Source organism: Monodon monoceros, unplaced genomic scaffold (genome assembly GCF_005190385.1).
Source record: "Monodon monoceros isolate NGI ecotype Baffin Bay Population unplaced genomic scaffold, NGI_Narwhal_1 Super_Scaffold_16, whole genome shotgun sequence".
In the NCBI taxonomy this organism is placed as follows: domain Eukaryota; kingdom Metazoa; phylum Chordata; class Mammalia; order Artiodactyla; family Monodontidae; genus Monodon; species Monodon monoceros.
In genome coordinates, this window is record NW_021703772.1 from 12233899 (window position 1) to 12252694 (window position 18796).

Below are 18796 nucleotides of genomic sequence, written 5' to 3' on the forward strand. Positions count from 1 at the left end.
TGAAAATAGGAAACAAAAAGGAAGAAAGATTAGAGTTTATGGTAAGTTAATTACCCACCTACCTGTTCCCACAGACGTGGCCTTCCCCTCCGACTTCTCAGGGTCATCAAAATACAGAACCTGTTGGGTTGCAGCATAGCGAAGCTAAGAACAAGGACTCAAGTGTCAGATTGTACGACCTTGGATATATAATTAAGTCCTTTATTAAGGAAGCATTTGTTTCCTTATTTGTGATATTTGGATAGTAATATTATTACCGCATAGAACATTTGTAAAAAGAGAAGAAATAATGGATTGAGGGTGCATGGCATTTTCCCTGACTCATAGCAAGAAGTCAGAAGTGCTGGCTCTTATGGCCATAGACCTGTGCTTAAAAGAACTTCTTATTTTTTAAATACGTATTTGTGAAATAAGGATGAATGCTGGCCAGGAGAATCCCACTATACCTTACTTGTGGGACTATTAATAAACTATTAATAAAAATGCTTAATATACTTCTCTGTAGAAGCCAATACTAAATTTATTTCACAAACAGTTGAGTTCCCAGCATCTATGTGTAGTGTTAGCAAAGTAGACACAAATGCAACCCTTTCGCTTTTCAGGAGCTCACAATCTAGTAGAAGTGATGGACCAATAAATAAATTGCAAAGGTTTAAACAATGAAATAAATTACAATGACAAAATTCCTGTTGGTGCTGAATTTGCCTCCTCGACAAATACAGAAAGTCAAAGTCATCAAGAACATAATGCAAATGTGAGTTTTATTTTAGTTTCGAATTGAATAATCTAATGAATCAGGATCAATCTCGACACATCTTAAATGCTCTATTTGAAGATACTCATATTTTTTGGGTAGAAGGCAGAAAACCACTGCATGTATTATATTGCATTGCCTTACATGGTTTAGGGAAGTGAGGCCAAAAAACATCTACCGGATATTCTACTAACTGTTGTTTATGTGAGCCAACAGAAAGAATTAGTTTGCACATCCATATCAAATGCCCACACTCTCCACTCCCCAATTCTTTATATAGCTGTCATGAAACAAAGATATGCCTAATTGGCTTTGCCAGCAGTAAGGGATAAGCTTTTTTTTTTTTTTTCCATCTTCGTTGGCCGCAATTCTCATTCCTAATTTGATACAGAACACTTAGCTTCCTTTAACAAAGATCCCTGTTAAAATGAATCCATATACAGACGCATTTTTGCATGTAGTCTCCAAAAAGCAATGGCATGCTGGAAGTCTCTGGTGTTGTGGAAACTTGTGATTTAGGACACGTGACTGGCATTTCTTTTAGGGGTGTAAGTGGCTCAAGTGGCTCAAGATAGAATGCCACTCTATGCCTGGTATTACATTATGCACCGTCAGAAACCCTGACACTGATTTATTATTGTTACTGATGTGTATTACACCATCTAATATCTTAAATGAAACAGACTCTAACTCAGTTCCAAACATTGTTTCACTAATAAGAAACAACCCAGACATATTAACATAAAGTAATTGTATTCAGCCTAATTAAATTTTGTTTCTAACATTTTAGGGAACCCCACTTAAATTTTTCCTTTATTCTGTTCTCATAGCTTCCCCTTAGAAGTCAGACTTTAATAATAGGACAAGATAGCTGGGAGTGTGCATCCTAACTTCTATTGCCCTTTGTATAATAAAATTAAATTTGGCTGAATCTGTAAAATAGTGTTAATATGTAGTTAAACTGTACATTTGAAAATCTTGTGACTTTTTACCCAAGTGGTGGATAATGTTATTCCGGTCATAAATGAATGGGAACAACTGAGAATTTTATGATCACAAGTTAATTTTTTAATGTTGTTTACTACAGAGTTTGTTACTGAAGTTTATTTCTGAGCTATATATTTATTTACAGAAATATGTATGCAGTAGAGAATGAAGAAAGTAGAAAATCTTAGTGTTTCAAGAGGATTTTTATGCCACATTACACTCAGAGCACTGCATTCACCATTTGTTCCTGTACTTTTTTGCACTTTTAGCCACCTTTTTCCTTTTCTTCTTAGGATAGTCTTTTTTTTCCAGGATATTCTTTTGAGAGTAGATTTAGCTGTTAGGTCTCATTTGGTTCCAAGAGATACATAGTTGAACCTAGCTTTCTTAGGCAAAATGGGCAATTTATTGACTCATGAAATGCACGGTGTGTAGGGCTGCCTTCAGGTGAGGCTTGAGTCAGATACTCAGATGATGGCATCTTCTTTTTCAGTTTCAAGATTCAGGTTCCGCTTGGGTCTGTTCTCATACAGCTCCTCTCCTTGTACTATCAAAATGGTTGTCTAATGATGCGTTATAGTTTCAAGTCCAGCTAAATGGAGGAAGAATCTTTTTCCTAGAAGATCCAGCCCAAGTCCATGCTTCTGTTTCGTTTTGATTGACTGATGTGCACGTCTCTGGACCATTCACCATCACCAGGCTAGTGGTTTACATTTGCCATATTTCCACTTTTGAGTGGAAGTAATAATACACTTGGCTAAGGGTGACCGGAAGGTAAATGCCCAAATAATATTCTGGAGCTAATATTGGAAAAAAGGGAAGGGTATGCAGAGCCTGAAAACAAACAAACACAAAAAGCCCATTGCGGAAGGGGCTTTCGGGTGTCCCAGCCAGTGACAATTGAGGCTGTGGTATGAATGACTGGGCTGAAGAATGATTAAGTGTAGGTGCCCTTGGAGATACTCAAAACTTTCCAATGTGTGCACCTAATATTCCTAGAATTCAGTTTACCAGAGTGACTGTGGTCACTCCCTGAGGAATATGATTTTGGGCCACAGAGGTTTTCTCAGTCTGGAATCGTAGCCTGAATAACATGCTACATGGAATGTCAGCTTCCCTTTCTTCTCTTTTCCTTCACCTCTGCTATTTCCCTTCCGTTCCTCTTTAAGGTGTGCCCTTTCTCACCCCTTCCTTATCACATTTAGTGCTCAGATAACTCATATTGTGGTTTCTACTAGCCTAGTGCAAATTTCACATAAGCTTTTCAGGATATAAACTTTTGAAGCCTGACCTTGACTAGGGAAAGAATTGGCAAACTGATTTCAATGGCAAGAAGTGTAGTGAATGCAGAGGCCTCTTTCTAGGGTCAGTGGAAATCTTTTACCAAATACACGTATGAAGCTCACATGTAAAGCCAGCCTTGATGAGAAAGAAAGAGGGTCTTGGTTGAATGCAGTTGAATACAGATCATATTTTAGAAGACTCCAGAAGATTTAATTTTGGAGTCATCCCTCTACCTTGATATCTCTCTAGGAAGGGTACTGAAATAATACTGTATTCTCTACGTTTTTGATTCAAAAAAGTAAGCTTTGAGGTTTTATTCCCTTAGAGAGTCAAGAACTAATCAGCCTTGTAAAGAGATATTTTAAAGGAGCATTTCACAGATTTCGATGTGTATGCAAATCACCTGAGAATCTTGTTAAAATGCAGATTCTGTTTGTAGATCTGTGATTCTGCATTTCTAATAGAAATGCAGTGGGTGATGCCAAAGCTGCTGGTTCCCAGACCACACTTTGAGAGCAAATCTCTAGTAACTGTGCTGATAGAGTAACCACCAACCACGTGTGGCTATTTAAATTAAATAAAATTAAATAATTTAGTTCTTTGTCTCACTAGCCACATTTTAAGCACTGAATATCCATTCATGACTAGTGTTGCAGCACTGGGCTGCACAGAGCAGAACATTTCCATAATCTCAAAAACATCTATTGGGCAACTTTGCTCTGGAGGATGGACAGTCCAACTCTAGATTGAGTGCAATGCTATAAACAGGACATGGCTTCTTGAAATTTCAAGGTAGCTCTGTTTCCCAGAGAAGTTGTCTATGTTTTCAGAAGGTCCAGAACCAAAGGTCTAGCACTTACTAAGCCCTGGTGTAATCTAAGCTACAGGAGATTTCTCCTGAGATCTTTTCCTGCTCATACACAAGATTCCCAGCACCCATCACCACACCCCAGCAAGACAAGTGCATCCAATTTAGTGCTTGGTTTCAGTTATTGGCCATGATTCTCATCTTGGTACTCTTGATACATATTTTGATTAAATAATTTAAAAACTGTAGAGTAGCTCCTTATCTATCGAGAATTCTTATCTGGCAACCACACATATTGTAACACAGGTAAAAACTGAGAATTGAAAAAGGCTCTTAGTTATCAAACAACAACCACAGACAAAGACTTAGCAATGAAACAACTAAACATGTACCTATAAAACACCCTATGCATATGGCAATAAGTAGGTCTTGGTGGTAGGGGAAGAACCCAGTCTCTGTCCTCAAGGTGGGCTTATGAGGCTTTGACTTTACACACAGTTAGCTCTTGTGTTATTAGAGCTTATTAATTTCAATGTCTTAGAGGAACAGGGTATGCAAATGTCCCAAGTGACGCTTAGCTGCTTCCAATTTAGCTCTGAAGCTCTTTTCCAGTGTGTAAATGTCAGTATCTTATGCATGGCACTTGAGAACGCCTCCTGAGCACAGGAGGACTTGTGTCATTCAGCCAACCCTGTGCTTCGGATTCGCTTCAACATGGACAGGACCTTTGTGGTGATGAGTACAGGACACACTTCTCAACACTTCTCTGTTATGGAGACGCGGTTTGGAATTTTGCGTCACACCGTCTCCAGTGCTGTTCTTCCAGAGCCACATGAGTCTTTAGTATTTCTGTCTCCTGAGAGCTGGCATGACAAGTATACATTTGGCCTTTGAGTGTGCTTACGTCAGATCACTGGCCCGCGTGAGAACATGGGGTGAATTCTCTCAAGTTCCTGTAAGGATAAGTGCAGTGCCTTTTGGCTACGGGTTAAGGTTAAGAGCCTCAGTGAGATTCTGCCTCACAATGGGATAAATGCACAATTGAGAAAGGAGTTAGAGATTACCAGTGTTTCCTCCACTGAAATGTTGTCCAGCCATGAGCTGAATAATCTCAGGGATGCATGTCGGTGACTTGAGGTGGGGGCCAATAAATATCATCTTTCTTCCCTCCTGAGATTGGAACCAATGGGCACTAGAGTCAGATCAATAAAGTAAAAATATCACTTTTATGATTTTTGATAAGGCTGCTGGAGAGTGGGCCTTAAGGGCTGTAGAAGGCAGCTTCTGATATGACCGCCAAAGATACCCACCTCCTGGCATTCAAATTCATGTGTAATCCACTCCCCTTGAGTGTGGGCAAGACCTAGTAACTTGCTGTAACCGATAGAATATGGCAATGGGGATGATTATAAACATAAGATCGTAGCTTCCATCTGGCCAGTAGGCTCTGCCTATTGACTCTCTCCCTTACTGGCACTGATGAAGGAGACATTCAAGTGACAAGAAATTGAGGGCAGGCTCTGGACAACAGTCAATGAAGGATAGAAGCTCACAGTAAAATATCCTGCAAGAAACTGATTCTGTCAACAACCATGTGAGCTTGGAAGCAATATTTCTCCAATTGAGATTTCAAATGAAGCCTCAGCTCTGGCTGACACCTTGACTGCAGCCCTAGGAGAGACTCTGCAGCAGAGGGTCCAAGTAACCCATGTCAAGATTTCTAACCCACAGAAACTGTGAGCCAGAGAGAGAACAAATATCATATATTAACACCTGTATGTGGAATCTAGAAAATTGGTACCGATGAACATACTTGCAAAGCAGAAATAGAGACATAGATGTAGAGAACAAACCTGTGGACACCAGGTGGGGAAGGAGGGATGAGATGAATTGGGAGATTGGGAGTGGCATATATACACCACTGGGTATGAAATAGATATCTAGTGAGGATCTGCTGTGTAGTGTGGGAAAGTCTACTCGGTGCTCTGGGGTGACCTGGATGGGAGGAAAACCCAAAAGGGAGTGGATATGTGTATACATATGGCTGGTTCACTTAGCTATGCAGCAGGAGCTAGCACAACCTTGTAAAGCAACTATACCCCAATTAAAAAATATATATTAAAATAAAAGAAACTGTGAGATAGTAAATTGCTTTAAGCTGCTAAGTTTTGGGTAATTTTTTCCTAAGCAATAGGTAACTAATACAGGTGTGTTTGCCAAGTGGACTTGCTAGTACTCTGCCCCTAAAGTAGATAAATATACCCCCTTACTCTCTGGGGGTACTGAGTGACTACATACCTCATCTTCTATAACTTGTAGAAACAGAGAAGACAATACGCTTTTGTTAGGCAGGTGGATTCCAAATCAACTGAGGAACAGAGGCGATTAGTTCTTTTTACCAAACTTACCTACTGATAAGTTTCTTCTCCCACTGGGGAAGAACGAGGGTTGAGAGAAGCCAGGACCTTTACTTCAAAGATGGTTTTCTCTCTATGCAAATGCAAGTGGATGAGCTTCCTTGAGTCAGTTGGTTACCTAGTGTTCAGGTAAGTAACTCCACTTTTACAGGTAGGAGTGAGTTGGAGTCATAAGCCAAGAGTATTTAGGAAAAAAAACTCTTCTCATGTAAGTGAGAGTAGTTAAAAAAATAAGTACTTTTCTATCACAGTGAGAAACTCAATGAGTCCCTGGCATAGAAAAATCTCCCTTGTGCTGATTTGAAATCTCACATTTTATTTTCTTGTCCTAGATTGATGTCTTTTATTAAATGAAAATTCTGAGCCCTGTCTCAAGAGTCAGGTCTCAGTAATGCTTTAAGATCCATCTCTTAAGATGTGGGATACACACACACACACACACACACACACACACACACACACACACACAGGAATATTACTCAGCTAACAAAAAGAATGAAATAATGCTCTTTGCTGCAACATGGATGGAACTAGAGATTATTATACTAAGCGAAGTAAGCCAGACAGAGAAAGACAAATATCATATGACATTGCTTATATGTGGAATCTGAAAAAAAAAGACACAAATGAACTTATTTACAAAACAGAAATAGACTCATGGATGTAGAAAACAAACTTATGGTTACCAAAGGGGAAGGAGGGGAGGGATAAATTGGGAGCTTGGGATAACATATACACACTATAGTAATAACCTATAAGGGAAAATAATCTGAAAAAGAATAGCTGTGCTATACACTGAAACTAACATGACATTGTAAATCAACCATAGTTAAAAAAAAAAAAAAAAAGAACCATCTCTGCCCTCAAGTGACTTACAGCCTGGGAGGAAGATATATTTGAAAACAAACAACTAGAACACACTATTGATTCCCCTGGAAGCTGGCTCTGAGGTGAAGTTTAATATGTAAAATGTGTATTGGGAAATGTCCTTGGAATCAATACAGGCCGAAGGGAAGAGGATGATGCAGTACTGGGCAGAGGGAGTTATTGAGCTGAGAGGGAGAGTCTCAGCTGATTGCATAAGAGGCTCTGGCATGGAAATGGTGCACTGGAGTTGACCAGATACACTGAAATAGCTTGGCCTTATATGCCACTGGATCCTTCATTGGATGTGGGCCACCCTGACAGAGAAGTGATCTTGAGAAAGGTTATTCTCTGCACCTGAGGGAATCCCTACAGGGCTGACAGCTAAGAGCAGTGTACCACCAGCCCTCCTAGTACCTGAGGCAACAAGTCCTTCCTTGATGAGGTAATTTAGAAGGCTGGACCCTCAAACCCCTCTCTCAAAAGGTAGGAGTAAGACTACATGACAACAGCTCTCTCCAGTGTAGACATCCCACACAATCCCCTCTCTCCACACTCAGGTCCATTTTTATTTACTCCAAGTGGGGGAAGTGGTTTAAAAAGCTCAGGTTGGTTATTTATTTATTTTTTTAATTTTTAAAAAATTTTATTGAAATAGAGTTGATTTACAATGTTGTGTTAGTTTCAGGTGTACAGCAAAGTGATTCAGTTATGCATGTATATATCAGGTTGGTTATTTCCTTTGCTTCTGTCTTCTAGCCTAGATCAGCCACACACCCTCTATGGCATCTTGTGTCTGTTGGAGGGGGTGAAGTTCCCATTGGAACATCCTTCTGTGTATAATTAGGTGCAAAATGGCCATTCAGAGGGAGTCCCTGGCTGTGAGACTGAAAGGTTACCTGGGGTCAGTCTGCAAAGTAAGCTGTATATTACAGTAAGAAATCTGCACTTTTGGGTTACTGAGACACTATTAGAAGATTATTCTCCACAGCACCCATGGGCCAGGTCACTGGTTTGACCCAGGTAACGGGCGAGAGTGTAGAGCATGCGCGGAAGGAGGGAGAGATTGGAAGCATGGAGACAAAATTAAGAGACCAGAAAGCTGTGGAAGAGAGTGGTGATGAGGTCCAGAGCAGAGCAGAGGCAGAACAAGAGCAGGTATGGGGGCTGGGGTCTCAGGGGGGATTTTGGAGATTAGACTGACAGGATTTGAAGACTGAGTAGGTATAGGAGGTGAGAATGAAGTTAGACTGAATAAGTTTTTCAACTTGAGCTAATTTGTCTGGGGGTAGGAGCATTGAAACTCTTTTCTATTTGGCAAAAATGTATTTATTCTAAAAACATGTAAGATATGCTATTAATGAGGTAATATTATATTGTTTTCATGTGTGCATTTGTTTCCAAACAGTTTTTCAGGCATAGAAAATTTGAGTGGACATTAAAACATTCCAAAAAATTAACTCACAATTGATAATAAGAATGGCAGTCATTTCCTGGGTATTTTCTAGGCATTGGGGCATTCTCCTCAATTCATCTTATGAAACTTCACAACCACACTGCTATCCTGTAGATTATTATTATGCCGCTTTACAGATGGGAAAAGGAAAATGATGTATCCACAATTGGAATGACCATGGTCTGACTTCAAAGCTCATGCTTTCTTCTTATAAGCAATTCAAAGCCTTACTCAAGATGGTATCAGTCTTTTCCCGGGCCTATCCCCTGGGCTACTCCATCTCTGCTGATAATGTGTATTCTCCATTACTGGCAACCAAAGGGTTAAGGGTGAGGTAGCTGATTCTGCAGGCAGTCTACGCCAGTAATTTGTGGTATGGAATGTTGATGTGCTGAGAAAAAAAGATGTTGTAGTTGCCAGGATTTCTTGCATAGAAACAAAACTTCCATTCACATCCTGCTGAATTTTTCAGGACCTAATTAGATGTGCGACCACATATTACAGTTTGTTCACTCAGTAAGAGCCCAGATGGATACTGATAAAGGTTAGGAATAGGATTTTCAGCCTTTTAAATTTTTTTTTGATCTTAAGAATTACAGATTTGTTCAATGTTAAACTTTGATTTAAGTAGTACCTTTCAAACTCATGTGTCCTCTCTCCAGTTTACCGTATAATATGTTACCTTTGAATAGCACTCTGTGTTTTACCAATAACTCCCTCACATGGAGTCCCACTTGATCTTCCAATAATGCAAGACTGAGTGACTCAGAGGGCTGAGCTGTCAAATCTCACCCAGCTACTAAGAGTCAGGACCAAGTTTCATACTTGGCACTTCCAATTTCAAGTTCAGTACTCTGAAAAATTTTTTCACCACATTTAGGAATTTTGTTGGCCAAACAGTAACCAAAACCACATGATGTTAATTTTATTTTTCTCATTTGTTGTATATCAACGTATAGAAGAATTATTTTAATTCTATTACTGTTAAAAGCAGAGTTTGAGTGGAGTGAATGAAAGTTTGGGTGGTTTTTTAAAAATTTTTTTGCTTGACCTAGAAAAACAAAACAAAACAGAGAACAGGAAATAGATTCATTTTTTATAGTGCCATGGTACTGATGACATCCAGTTAACTCAAGGATTTGCATAGAGTTTGCATTGTTTTTGTGAAATGTTGTGGAAGGCTATGCTATTGAACTGAGTTATGACCTTAGAATTTGGACTTTGAAATAAAGACAAACAGATAAGTCTTGGTGATATACAAAGGCTGGCCTCTTTTGCCTTAGATTTGCAGACAGGGATTTCTGTGTCATTCCATGATTAAGGGTGCCAAATGTAGCCAGGAACTGTTTCAGCAATCATAGATGTTGTTTTTCCAATTGGGCCAATCTGCCAGACTGGCAGACAGAAAACTAACAGAAATATTAAATATAGACAGCTTCTATAGCTGAATCTTGTTTTTCCCTCTCTCTGCTGGAAGCCACGATAAAATAGTAGCCTGTGTGGAGGTCATTAAAAGCATACACAGATACACACACCTCGTTGTGTATTTGTACCGTTAAATTAAGTCTTTGTGGACTCCATACTGGATGCCAAAACAGTTGTTGCGGACGTACTGGGTGACTGAGGCAGTCCTTCATTCACCATGTTCTACCCAGACTCTCTCTCCTGGCTCCCAGTCACACTGTGAAGGATTCCATTCTCTGTTGATCCACACACCTTGGGGAACCATTTCAGGGGAAGCGCCATGCTTGAATTTCCAAATTCACACTCTTGAGGTCTTGTAAATTTGATGGATGTGTGCTTGGAGAACTTGATAAAAGAGTTGGTTTTATTTCCAGGATTTGTTTCCATGCATGGTCCACAAAGATGCATAATTATGTGCAATTCTTTTCCTGGCCACAAATGTAACAGAAGTGAGCTCAGTTAGTTTCTGTGACCACAATTTATGTAGAGCAAAACCCTCTCCTCAGATTCAGAGAAGTGATGATGCAATGATATGGCAACATACACATGTGGCTTCCCCAGATGCTCCTGGAATACAAAAGGGCCTTATGCAGCGTGCGTGGCACCTTGATCTTCCTTGTTTTTTTTTTTTTTTTTCAGTACGTGGGCCTCTCACTGTTGTGGCCTCTCCTGTTGCGGAGCACAGGCTCCGGACGCGCAGGCTCAGCGGCCATGGCTCACGGGCCCAGCCGCTCCGCGGCATGTGGGATCTTCCCGAACCGGGACACGAACCCGTGTCCCCTGCATCGGCAGGCAGACTCTCAACCACTGCATCACCAGGGAAGCCCTGAGCTTCCTTTTTTAATGAATATCCTACTACTACTTTCTCAGCTTTCTTAGGAAGAAAAGAGTTTTAACAATATGATGTAAAGAGAACTTCTGTTTGGTAGAATTGATCAATATTCCCTTAGGAAAAATATCTTGCAAATAATTTTATCTCATAGGTAGAAAGCATATAGAGAGCAGTGGGCTCCATCATACCTGATTAGAAATGACATTTTCCACCTCCTCTTTCCTTTCCATCAGTAAAACTGGCAAATGAGAGGATGATATATTTGGAAATCTGTCTTCTTTACATAGGGCTTGAGAAATAGTACTCGCCAATATTAAAAGTAGCATTTAATGTACATGTTTTTATAAGGATTGGGAATTAGGACTTTTTTCTCTGTTTAACGAGTTTGGATTATCTGATCCTTTGATCAAAGTAATGAGTGATTTTCAGGAGCAGTAAACAATGTCGTTTTTCATGTAGAACTCTTTGCTTCTTGCCAGGCTTAGAGATGTGACTCTGAATTGAAAAAAATTCCTCCATTTCCCCTTTATTATGTCTGAGAGGTGGAGAACAAGAAGAAGGGGTTAGAAAAATTTTATGCCTCAAGCACTTCACACACCAGAATAAAGAGGTTATTCATATGTTGGCAGTGTTTATTAACTAGTTTGGTCCGATTTCTCAACCTAGATTCTTCACTCTTTTATATATATATTTTATATATACATATATTATATATATATTATATATAATATATATATATACACATACACATGTATATAAAACAGTGTTTATATATATATAAAACACTGTTACGTATATATATAGCAATGCACTCCCTATACTCAAAAGGGCATTTGTGCCCTAGTCATCCTACACATGTGGGAAGACACCATTGCAATCGTTCTCTTCAGTATGGGATATTCCCTTTGCACGGAAGACCCCTTCTGCCCCGCAAATAAATGCTTGGTTGGTGGTTTAGAACCATTTGGTATATTTTAGAAATAACTACTATTAATTTTCTATGGAAGTTTAACATATTACCACAGTTTTGTGGCCTAAAACAGCATAAATTTACTGTCCTACAGTTTTGCAGACAAGAAGTCTGATGTGGATCTCACTAGGCTAAAATCAAGGTGTTGGCAAGCCTGGGTTTCTTTCTGGAGGTTTTAGGGGAGAGTCTGTTTCCTGGCCTTCTCCAGCTTCTAGAGGCTGCTGACATTTTTTGCTTCATGGCTCTCTTCCATTTTCAAAGCCAGCAATAGAGTGTTGGGTCCTTCTCACATTGTATCACCCCGACCTCAGCTTCCATCACTGCATCTCCTTTTCTGACTTTGACTTTTCTTTTGCCTCCTTCTTCCATTTCTAAAAGTCCCTTGTGATTACAATGGGCCCACCCAGATAATCCAGGATAATCTCAAGGTTAGCAAACTTAATTGCATCTGCAACCTTTATTCTCCCTTGTCATGTAACATGACATGTTCATAAGTACTGGGGATTAGGGTGTGGACATCATTGGTGGGGGCATTATTCTGGCTACTGTAACCTCCCCTCATTTTAGATTTCCTAATAAAGGACAAAAGTTGAATTCTTGAACTGGATTAGCAAAAGTTAGCTGATCTTGGCAGAACTGAAACTGGTATTTCTTGGGTAAATGCTCAGGAGCCTCGTATCAAGCCTGGGAATCATTGTATAGAGTAGGTATGTATGACTGTGTGAGGGCATTCTGCAGAATCACGTCAGAACCAAGACATGTGGTCTCTGGGATTCCCAGAAGACTGTTGTAAATGACACTGCCCTTTTCTAATACTAGTACAGTAGCCTTAAAAAGGAGTAAGTTGACAGTTACTGGCTACGTATTCTTTGGTTCTAAATGCATTGTCATTATTATTATTTATACAAATGATTATACTGCATGAACACTAGTAATTTACCAGCATGTTTGTCTTTGAAAAGACAACATGGTTCCTGAGAGGATGCTCCAGGCCCCTGGGTTTCTACCTTTGCTCAAGCACCCACCGAACCTTGCCCATCTGCGGGAGGAGCACTTCCATTAGATTGGACCATTTTAGAGGGTGTTTCAGACCAGGCAGCTGTCTTGGTCCAGTTGTTGAGATGTGCTTTCAAGTCTCCTGAATTGTGCAATTTCCCCTTTTCTCATTTGAATCTTAAAATTCTAGCTGTGTATTCAGATTTTAGATTTGACCTCTCCCCCTCTGCCCAGACTGGACTCCTGGACTTGGGTACTGAACTCAGCTCTTTTGGGTTTACCCATTATCTGTGATTGGGCCAGTAATCCCAAATTGGATTTTCAACATTCTTTTGTTTTCTCTATTCTTACCCCTTCTTCTACCTTTCTTCACACATTTGGGACCTCTTAAGGCATATAAAACTCTCAGTCGGGTCTCACTGACCTTGCCAGATTCTATCTCAGCCTTTCTAATCTTTCCCTTGCTGATTTCCCTTAACTTTGACCAGACAATGGTAAATGACCCATTAATGTAGAAGAAGATGAAGTGAGGCAAATTCTGAAAGAGCACAGTACACGTAATTTCTCAGAAGCACTTTATAAGGAGTTGGGAGTACAGGGAGTTACTCTCTCATATTTTTATATCTGCAACAGCTAGAGCAAGGCTGTGATAAAGAAGGAAATCTTAATACCATTCACTGAATAGGGAAATGGTCATGATCAGGAAAGAAGATTTTGGCCACAGAAATCTGAGTCACTGTATTAAAAAATGTCTCCCTTTAAACTGACAGGTTATTATTTTTTTAATAAAAAAACATTTTTTTTGGCTTTTAGATGGAAACGTTTCTCAGATTTCTAATTACCTAGAAGTAGTTTTCTCCAGGATCTTTTGGAAATGAAATGAAGGATACAGAGAGGAAGAGAAAAGTAGCTGAAAGCCAAAAAAAAAAAAAAAAAAAAAGCGAGTGTTGTGTTTCTTTGGAATATTTTTAAAACTGTCAACAGTGTTTGGGGCAGTTTGGGGACACAGAGACACACTCTTAGCAGTAGCTGGAGTCCTGTTGCCTGATCTTGTCCTACCTAAGCGTTAACTTGCAGATATAAACAAGCTCCCCTTTCCACTACCCAAGGGATTGACTTCAAAGTTGAGGTTCTCTACACCCTACAATTTGAATTTGCACTACTTTTGGTTCAACTGTGAAATTGTGGTATGCTAGAGCTTAACTCAGTCAGGCTTACTTTTCCTATTTTTCCCTTGCAGCCAGTTTGGCATTAGCTACATCTTAAAACTGGTTTCACACTCCATTGTATCAAAGGTTAGAGGTCAATTTGAAACATGGCAGGAGTGGACAGTAATAGCATTTGGCACCTAGATCCCCCTTTTATACACTGTGAAGAATTTTAGAAACACTAACCTCAGTGGGGTTCTCAGATTAGTTCTGTTTTGAATTAGTCCCTCCAATCTGGGTGGTAAAATGCTAGCAGGGAGTTTAAATGAACTTATTCAAGCTCAGAAACAGAGTGCTTTTCGAAACTGATATGCATATTTAGAATGTAATTCTTCATTGCTTTTCTATCACGCTCCCTTCCTATTGACCTTCTCTGGAATCAAATGCATTCTCTGACATTTGTAAATCTTCTATACCTGGAAGGAAATGTCATTTAAGTACAATATTTTTCTATATTCTTCCTCTGTTTGGTGGATGGAGATTTTGTTACTGGACAGAGTGCATCAGGACGGGAAGAAGGGAAATATCTTGTTCATGATGGTTTATAAAGTTATTGGAATAAAAGGAGCTGCAAAGACTTCCTTGGGAACTAGTCATCAGTGGTCCAGGAGGGGGATTCTGGAGGCTTGGGTTTGGAGGGGGAGCAGTTCATAACTGATGCTGAATATTCACTTGATAATTTCTCACTAGGGAATAATGCTGGACAGCCCCCGCTGCCGCACCCCCCCCCCCACTGCCCTGCAAATTAGATAGGGGCTCAAGACAATCTGAAAAAAAAAAGCTCTAAACTGGTATCTGGCCCTGAAAGTTTCACCTGGAAGGGAAGTGGCTTGGTAAAAGATGCTCTTTTTTTTTTGAAGATGAAATGTAAAAAAAAGTCTCAACATTCTTTTTGATGCTTACTGAGCAGTAGTGGTGGTATCTCTCCTTCCTGATGGATTATTCGTTCTGGGAAGAAGACTTCAAACAGTGGGAACTCCTGAGGCAACCATCTACTTTGTGTCTGAATAGTTCTTTTTCAGAGATATGCCATCCCTAGTGACACCCTGGATGGCTGCAATCTAGAAGTGCCTCAGGGAACACTTCTCAAACTGTATCTATTGTGAAGGACTAGGTTTTACTCTTTAACCCCAAAGAAAGAAAAGACACACAAACACAAGTCTGCTGATCAGGCAAATCAATTCACTAAAAAGTTTCTAAATAGTTTCTTTCAATTTTTATACTTCCACCACTATGGACAGGTAATAACAGTTGGAAGACCAGCATTAGTGCCTGGAACAAACTTTGAATAGCACTGACCTAGGTCCCTTGGTAGAAGGTCATCTTAGTTCTACTCTCTGGACCAGCTAATATCCCTGCTGAGCCATGTGATGGAAACTGATATTCAAAGTCCTCTCAAGTTGCTTTGTGAAGGAATTTTCAGTAACAGTCCTGCATGCCACCTTGCTCACAGACCAAAGTGCCCTGAAATAAGGGCTTGCTTCATTGCATTCCTTTCATTAGGATGCGTTTTCCTGCTCAGAGGATACCCTTTGGATTTCCTGTTTCATCTTGCTTAAAATGTTTGAATTCAAGAATTTAGAGAATTTGGCAAAAAGTCCCATATTCCTTTTGAATTTCTCCCATGTGACATAAGGACAAATATGCAATTGAGTATCAGAAAGAATAGGGGTACATAGTTCGCCAGGGTAGATATGTAACTCAACGTTAATAACAATTCTGGGTTATATTAATTTGCGTTCATATATAGGCAATGGGACTTCTGAGTTGAGGGAACAATTGCACAGTTTTAATACAGGAAGCCACTTGTCTCCATATACATAGAAACGTTACTTTAAAAAGGATGACAATAGCCACAAAACCTGATAATAAATAAACCTGTTCTTAGAGTTTTATTCTGCAAAACCAACTACTACAAAGCTGTGTCTTTCCAATGTGTGTTAGTCCTATGTCTTAATTGTACAACTTGAGGAGCTTTTAATTTTTGTTGTAACCTCTTTTTTTCTTTCTACTCAATTTTTATTCCTCCTAGCTCTTTTTGTTGTGAAATTAAGAACTCAGTGATAGTCAACAGGGGCGTATTGGGTCTTTGAGGGATCTTTCTGAAGCCATTTTTGACATTTAGGACAAATCCTATTCTATGATTACTGAGAATTTGACAAAGTCAAACTCTCCCTCAAATGTATTTATAGAATAACACAGGAACTGATTGATTGGATTTTCATCACTTAACTAAATATAGCCTCGACTTAAAAACAATGAACATCTACTTGGCAGTTAATCTTATCCTAAGGCAAAATAGAGTTGGTAAACTTGCAAGAATCCAAGGAATAGAAAGGAAAACTTGCTAGTAGACAAAGCAAAAATGTACTAATCTCTCATCTTTTATTGGAAGGTAGGTTTCAGGTGGCATGTCGTAAAATAAGGCAATTAATTGAATTAAGGGTCTCTTCACAATATTCAACTAACATTTAGCTACCTCTAAGCACTTTAAGGAAAGAGAAATAAAAAGTATTCAACCTATCAATTTCCAGAAAAATAATCTCTGCCTAAACACAGGACATAAAAATTCACTTTAGGAGCGACTTGCCTGTCATGTTAGGAAACTTATCTGGATGCCCTTAATTCTTTTCAGATGAATACAAAATAATTTTCTACATCTGTGGAAGGTGTAAAATGAGAAAGTCTCATAAAACACCGTTAATAATCAGCCCAATGCCCTGCAGTTATTGGCAGAGTTTGATAAAATGGAGCTTTTTGGTGTTTTTCTCTTCTTTTACTTTTAGAGAGGAGAGGAGCGGAGAAGTCCTTTCGCTTGGCAGAAGATTCGGGGAATGGATCAAGGCAGGGAGGTATCAGATTAACACTGACCCCACCCATGGGTGGGTGGTGACCCCACCTCTCCATGAATCAGCACACCTCACCTTAAAAAAATCCAGGTGTAGAAATTAAAGGAGAGAAACCTGTAAACCTCACCCTGTGTTTCTGGAAGCCTTACAACAAAATAAAAGTTTCCATTTATCTAGAGTAACTTATTTAGGGAAGAAGTTTATCCAGAGCATATTTCTACCAATTTTAGTTTCAATAAAACAAGGCAAAAAGGAAAGCTAAGGTTCTCAATTTTTGCATCATACTTTAGGGGAGCTCCATGGTGGTCAATAGGTTTATTGATTCCCTGAAAGATTAAAAGTGCTGACTCTTTCATTAAGTCCCCTTCCCAATATCCCATCCTACTTTTCATCCTAGGACCTGTGCTAGGGTTGTGGGACAATGAAAGCAAGCCCCTTCGCTTCATCTGTACCCAATCTGGTGAAGGGAGGTAGACAATTACATACAGCACATAAGAAGAGGTAGGGATATTACAGGAGTACCTAGGAGAGGCGTATAATCCCGGGTTTAGAATTTCCAAGATGGCGCCCAGGAGGTGGTGATATCTCCCTTGGAACCAGATCAACAGAATGCAGTTTTTAGGTGGGTATCTTGAAGGATGAATGGAAGTTAACCAGATGAAGACTTCACACTGGAACATAGCTGAACAAATAGACATACTGAAAAGGCAGGTTGGGTTCTGGGAACTGGATTGGAGGAAAACAAGGCTGGAGGGAAGCAGAGTATGTCCTAAGTCTACAGGACTAGAGATCTTAATCCTAATAAAGAACCACTGAAGACTTTTAAGGAGGAGCAAGACACAGATTTGTGTTGTGAATAGATTATGTGAATGGCAGGGTGGAAAATTGATACTGGGGTGATATTAGTCCAGAGTTCTCACCAACTGTGCATCTCTGAATCCCATACCTATTTTGACCTGTTTCATGTCAGTGACTTGTGACCAGTAATCTTTCCCAACTTTTCAGTAACACACACAAGGAGGAGTGGGAAGAAGAGGAGACAGCAGAGAAGGAAAGGTAAGCAGGCTCAGTCTCTGGTAGAGAGAACTACAGTCGTCCCTTGTGTTGGCAGGGGTTTGGTTCCCCCCCGCCCCGTATATCAAAATCCATGAATGCTAAAGTCCCTTATGTAAAACGGCGTAATAAATCGACCCTTCCTATCCGCGGGTTCCACAACCTAGAATTCAACCAAGCGCGATTGATTCATTGAATGTTGGATGCAGAACCCTCCAATAGGAGGGTCTACTGTACTTTAGCCAGGGTCTATGGCTGCAGGCTCCTCACGCTACTTGAGCAACCTGAGAGGGAAATACAGGGATATAGAGTTCATTCACCATGCCCTTGGCGGTCTAGTCTTCCTCTGAACGTGGATTGTGGCTGTCTCTCTAGGCTGCTGCGACCCAAAGTGTGATCCCCTGGATCCTCAACATCAGAATCATTTTGGATTTATGGAAGCGCAAAATGTATCATTAATACCCTAACCTGGACCTACCAAATCAGAAACTGCGTTTTAGTAAGATTCCCAGGTAATTTTTATGCTGTAAAGTTTGAGAAGCAATACTTTAGAGCAATGTTTTTCAAATTTTTAAACCAAGACGTTCTCGCATAGCCAGAAATTCATTTTTCATTGCGGCCTAGAAAATGTGCACGTGTGCACACATGCAGCTGAAGAAACAATTTTCAGGAGGTTAATGCTGTATATTTTATGCTATGCTATCCAAACAAACAAACAAAAAACAAAATCTCCCCCAAAATCTGCTCAATATCTACTCCTGTGACTTCATAATTCACGAATAGTTTGTGACTTATTTGGTTTGTGCTCCCAAAGAAACCAAAGTAGTATAGCCCTAAAATAGAATATTGGAAGT

The 18796-nt window shown here is 39.7% G+C and overlaps 1 long non-coding RNA gene across 2 annotated transcripts in view; it reads left to right on the forward strand.

The window, feature by feature from the left end:
- Nucleotides 1–18519, forward strand: part of LOC114897167 — a 54445-nt gene extending 35926 nt beyond the window's left edge. The window contains exons 1-3 of one of the 2 annotated variants that reach the window (XR_003794022.1): nucleotides 16859–16892; nucleotides 17895–17945; nucleotides 18318–18519. This is a non-coding gene — a long non-coding RNA (uncharacterized LOC114897167). Of the gene's footprint in view, nucleotides 1–16858; nucleotides 16893–17894; nucleotides 17946–18317 lie in introns of those variants that run through there. The other variant, XR_003794021.1, reaches the window with a different exon arrangement.
- Nucleotides 18520–18796: the final 277 nt, after the last annotated feature.